Source organism: Mastigoproctus giganteus, chromosome 10, assembly GCF_048544385.1.
Source record: "Mastigoproctus giganteus isolate SK-2022 chromosome 10, ASM4854438v1, whole genome shotgun sequence".
NCBI lineage: Eukaryota > Metazoa > Arthropoda > Arachnida > Uropygi > Thelyphonidae > Mastigoproctus > Mastigoproctus giganteus.
The window spans coordinates 1,229,001-1,235,000 of record NC_143584.1 but is presented as its reverse complement, the minus strand read 5'-3'; positions in this window follow the sequence as shown (position 1 = coordinate 1,235,000).

Below are 6,000 nucleotides of genomic sequence, written 5' to 3'. Positions count from 1 at the left end.
TGCTGCAGTTGACACAGTTCTACAAGCACGATGGGTAGCAAGAATAATGCTTCTCTGGATTGAGTTAAGCTTCTGTTTGATTTTGCAATTGGTCGCTCTGTGAAACCATGCTCCTGCAGCATACGTGGCGATAGGTAAGAAAACAGCTTTATAGTATAACTGTAAGGTACGCTTAGAGAGACCCCAGTCGCTTCGGGAGATTCTGATAATTGAGGCAGAGAATTTTCTGATTTTGGCATATAAATGTTGCAAGTGTGGTAAGAAGGATAGCCGGTGATCAATAACGACCCCAAGGACCCTGGTCTGTGTCACCAGGGGGAGCCGTATTCCATCTATCTTGACCTGAGGGGGCCGCCGAAGATCCAGTTTAGTTTTAAAAATCATCATATTTGTCTTGTGAGGATTGATGTGCAGTTTGTTAATCTTAGCCCAGTTGGTAAGGTTAGTTAGTACTAGGTTAGCAGTATCTTCCAGAGCAAGTCTTGAGTGTCCGGAGACAACAATGGTAAGGTCATCAGCAAATGCAATGACCTTGGTGCGTTCAAATGATCTGCTTAGCCAATCTTGTAAAACTACATTCCAGATCAGGGGGCCTAGGACAGATCCTTGGGGGCAGCCCCTAAAGACTGGTCTGGTGACGTGCTGATGTTTTGTTTTCACCATAACTGACCTTTCAGAAAAGTAGTTTCTAGTTAGCCAGTAGAGTTGTGAGGAGCAGTTGGCTAACCGGAGACGCTCCAGTGCACTCTCCCACCAAACTTTGTCAAATGCACCCTCAAAGTCAACACAAACAGCAAGCTCATACTTTGACTTAGATGTTTCTAGATGAAGAACCAGGTCGAAGAGGGCATCTTCGCAGGAGCGGCCAGGCGTGAAACCGTATTGTGCTGGGGAAATAAGATCTTGTGATTGGAATAAGTTGACAATCCTCAGGGCCATGAGGCGTTCCAGGATTTTGCCTAGGTTGGCCAAAAGAGCAATTGGCCTAAGGGATCTTGGCTCCATTGGTGGCTTGTTTGGTTTAGGTATAAGGTGGAGGAGTGCTTCCTTCCAGTATTTCGGAAATTTTGATTCCAGGAGGCATTTGTTATACAGGAGTAGCAGTAGGCTGGGTCTTAATTTATAAAATCTTTGTATAAACATATACTCAATCAAGTCGGGGCCTGGACATTTTTTGGGATTAATTTTCATCATAGCTGTTTCAAGTTCTTGTGGGGTAAAAGGGTTAGTACTGTTGGATGCTATATAGTTAGCATTGTTTCTTCTGATTGTCATATGTTCTGGCATATCTTCTGATACGTCATCGGGGGGGGAAAAGCTTATCTAGTATCTCGTTGACTGAGTCTTCCCAGTTGGTGGTTTCCCTCATAGCAGTGGCAACCGATCCATAGATTTCTGGGACAAAGGTTTTGTCCCTTGTGATTTTGTACAGGAGGCCCCATGGGTTAGTATTACCTGAGTCTCTGACAAATCCAGTCCAGGTTTCTCTTTTGCGAGCAGCAATAGCCTTGGTGTATTCATTCTTCTTTATCAAGTAGGCAGTGTGAAGACGTTCGACATCAGGGGGAGGCCAGTCTCTATGGCGTTGGTATTCCCTCCTGGCACTGTGGGTGTCTTTCCTGAGTTTGCTTAGTTCAGCTGTCCACCAGGCACAGGGTCTTAGCACGATAGTCTTTTTCCTAGCAGACTTGTACGCTGCTTTTGATAAAGAATTCTGAATCTTATGTCCAAGGTCAACTGCTGAGATGTGCTCCAGGCCCTGGATATTTGAATCAGGGAAGTCATTCTGGATGGTGTCATCAAAAGCGGTCCAGTGAACTGTTTTCGTGGAGAACCTAACAAAGTCCGGGGTCCGGTTCGTGGATGTTGAGTCTTTCAGGTTCAGGCAGAGGTTGAATAGGATCACCCTATGGTCACTGAGTGTCCAGTCTGGAATGATAGTCCATTCGCTGACTGCTGTCCTGAGATCCTTGGTCGAGACTGTAATGTCAATGTTGGACTGACCTGATGGACTGCAGAAGGTTGTTAGCTGGCTGGGCTGATTGTGGACAGTAAGATTCCTAGACAGGATCAAGTCTTCCAGGAGAAGTCCTCGAGGGTCTGAAGCCGGGGAGTGCCAAAGTGGGGATTTTGCATTAACATCTGAGGTGATGACGATAGCTTTAGAGCCAAGAAGGTCCAATGCGTGCTCAATATAGTGGAGTGACTCTTCAATATCCATAGATGGTGGGCAGTATAGAGATATTAGATAGAATGAGTGTGAGTAGAATGTTATCTGAATACAGGTTGCAAATTTTGTGCATAATCCATGGATCACCAGTACATCAAGATTTCTATTAAGCACTACAATACAGGATTTTGGGTCCTTTGTAGCAGAGTGGATGACTTTTGCATGTATGGAGTATCCCACAATCTTATCACTGTTGGACATCGGAGTTCTGGAGGCATAGGGCTCTTGGATGGAGATTATATCTATTGCGTGTTCTTCTGCTGCTCTTCTAATTTCGTCAGCAACTGCCCGAGACCGGTGACCATTTATTTGCATTATTCTAAGTTTTGTAAAGGGATTCTTGTTCCTAGAGTTTACTGAGGCTGAATATATTCGGAGTGGTTGTGGTGGTCTATCATCGGCTGACTGTTTCTGTAGGAGGGTTAGAACAGGTTCATCCATCAGCGGTCCTTAGTCTTGCCAGGTCGAGGGCTCTTTGATATTCTGGGCAGGCTGCATCTCTGACCGAGTGGCCGTGCTCTTTCTTTCTCCTTTTGCAATTAGCACAGCAAGGACTTTCATCCCTATGTGGGCATTCAGCAAGCACATGTCCACTGCGGGCACAGTGTCCACATGTAGGAGAGGAGTGTGTGCAATGCTGTGCTGAATGCCCAAAGCCAAGACACAAGAAACACTTTGTTAGTACTGTGAAGGGTCTGAATCGGTGAGCACTACAGCCCAGGAAGATTCTATCATGGGACATGATGTACTTGAAGAGTCTGGGGGACACTGTAATGACGCGATGTGATGCTGCAGATGAGCGAGCCTTCATAGAGAACCTGTACACCATCTCTTGTTTAATCTCTTCAAAAGAGATGTCAAACTTGTCAAGGTTTTTGTTAAACAAGTCCTCCAGTAGTTCTGTATCAGTGATGGTATTGGGCACGTCATAAACAAGGACTGATGGATCGGTGCGTTTAGGCGGGTTGCTGGACAGGCCAGCTGCCTGCAGAGCAGGTGCCATGGAGATTGAGGTCAGATCTTCCTTGTTGGTGGCTTCAAGGAGGACCCCTCGATTGCGAATAACACGTAGCGATTTAACTTTTAGTGTTTTAAAGTCTTTCTTTAGGGTGGTTTGGACCAAATCTTTAACCTCCTCGCTTGTCTTAAGTTGGGAGCCTTCAGATGCACGCAGCAGGAGGATGTGCTGATCCTTTTTAGTGGCTTGTGTCCGCTGGAGGACTGCTTGTGGCTGCTGACTGATGGGGGATTGGTGTGCTGACCCCACGACAGAAGCAAAGGATTTTGATGGAGGTCCACTTTGTTTCTCTTTTATCATCTTCACAGGCTCTCGGCCCTCACTTGAGGGCAAGGGTAGCTTGGAAATGGTGCCAAGAACCTGCTCCAGGATAGCCGTATGGGAGGAAAGTTCCTCATTAGCAGCCTTGAGCTTAGCATTTTCAATAAGCAGAGATGTGGCTATTGACTCTAAGTTGTCCCACATCTCCTGAATGGAGTTAGCAGCAGATCTGGTGAATCTGTTTGTTTCTTGGTTCAGAAAGTTTGCCAGGCCCCTATGCAGCATGGAGATGACCTGGTGGAGTGAGGCTGCATCATTGGAGTTCAGCCCAGGGACTGAAGCAGTATCAGGAATAGCAAGTCTACTAGAAGCTGGAAGGCCTGAAGCAATCAGTTGATCCAGGGCAGAGGGAAGAAGAGGAGCTCCAGGTGCTGTGGCAGAAGTTTCTGGAGCAGAAGATGGAGCGAGAATGTGAGCAGCTGGTGAGGCCAGGATCGGATGTGGTGACTCAACTTGGGAGGCCCTCCCTGTTTCAGCTAGTGATGAATTTGTGGCCATAGTGGCAGTTGGAGCTGTCAGAGTTTGAGTGCTCTGATTGGGGTCTGAGGGCTGCTTGATTAGATGATTGGGTGGGGAAGCTTGATAGAGGGCTTGAAGATGGGGAACAGGGGCTGCTGAGGCAAGAGATTCCAAGATGGAGGCAGCAACAGGGGTTGAAATGCTAAAGTTTAGCTCAGCTGTGGGAGTCTGGGGTGGATCAGCAGTAAGGATCCTGCTGTTTTTATCTTCTGGAGACAGGTTGTTGGAGGAAGAGAGGGGTTGGGCCCGGGACCTTCTCTTGGTCTTCATCTTCTTCCTCCTCCTTGGTTTACCTCCTGACTTAGGTGAGGGGAGGTACTCAGGGTCATAGGGCTCTTCCAAATTAGAGCTTGAATCATCCTGGGAGCTCATTACTAAGCGTTTTTCCCAGTTGGGTTGAAACTTTGAACTTACAGTGAGCTGTCTGATAATTATTGGGTTCTCCTGATTTCCGTTGAAGGCACGTGACTTTTCTTGAAAACCTAAGTTCAAACTATTGTCACTGGGGGATGCTGCCAAATTACTTGATTTGTATAAAGAACCCGGATGAAGCATATTCTTTAGCGGCCATGTAGTACTTACCCTTAATTTCCATATTAATCAAAGTCATTATAAAATGTTCAAAGCTAAATCTTTTATCAATGATCTCTATTAATAATCATTAACTATGACGTCACCAATGAATCTCCTAACGAAGTTAATTTATTAATTACAAACAATTATAAGCCCAAGCGTGGAATAAGTGTCTAGCTTCGGATAGGCTAAGCCAGCCAATCCAGACCAGGTCTTGTGATCACGTGATCAGCAGTTCCAGACAACGGCCTTTGTTCTCAACAAATGTGGAAGAAGCAATGGCCACCTCCAGGTAACATAATTATTGAAGACAAAAACATTTCCCCACAATACTCAAAAAATTTTAGAAACATCATTCTAAAAAAACATATGAGGCAAAATCGGAAATCCTAAAGATTTACTAGGCACAATTCAAACTACCTAAAGCTAGTCAAAACTTATATATCATCAGGTTATAAATTGCAATGCAAAAGAACGGACGGCCGAACCTATATGGCGCTGGCTTGCTATCCTCCGTTGGAGTTGACAGCACAAGACAAAAATTAAAAACTGCTATATCTCCAAAACACCTTAGAAGTTCGGCACAAAATAATATCTGCGGACTCACCGTCACCTAGGGATCTTGGATATCACAAAATAAATCCAGTATAGGGGAATTATACTACTTTTAAAAACTCATAGAAACGGAGCACCAAATTACACGTCCATACTGCCGATTAGCCATACGTGTAAGGGTGTTTGGGGAGATCGCCATCTCGTCCACAGCAGTGTGCGCCTTTTAGTAAGGCAACCAGCCAATCCAGAGGGGGTGTAGCGCTCCTAACAAGTGACGCCGTATTAGAAAGCCCACAGAACTGCCGCTCTTTAGTCGCCCTGGCAGAAATCCGTCACCCTGGCCTGTCCATCGCAGATAAAAGCCCCGATCTTACTCAGAATGAATTAAGGACGACGGGAATATCCCGCATAACCATAGTGATCCCGTAAATATTATTACAAACGTCTTAACTAATCTTTGCACTCAACTAATGCATCAGTATTTACTGCAGGCTTCTGCGCCTTTGCCAGACACATTGCCAGATTGTAAGTGTGGGTCACTTACTGATGAGCTACGTGTTTTTGGAGTTATGAATGAACGGATGTCAGCCGAAATATAACGAGTGAAGTCCTACGTCGAAGATCTAAACCGCCAACTTACAACTCGTGATGGCTTTTACCATACACTAGATAAAAGTCCTAAAGAACGTGACACTTCATATTAAGCCCTTTCTAACTCCCTAGGACTCCCGCCAGAGGAAACATGCTCCTACTCTGAAAGTATTACTCACTTAACCATTCCGAT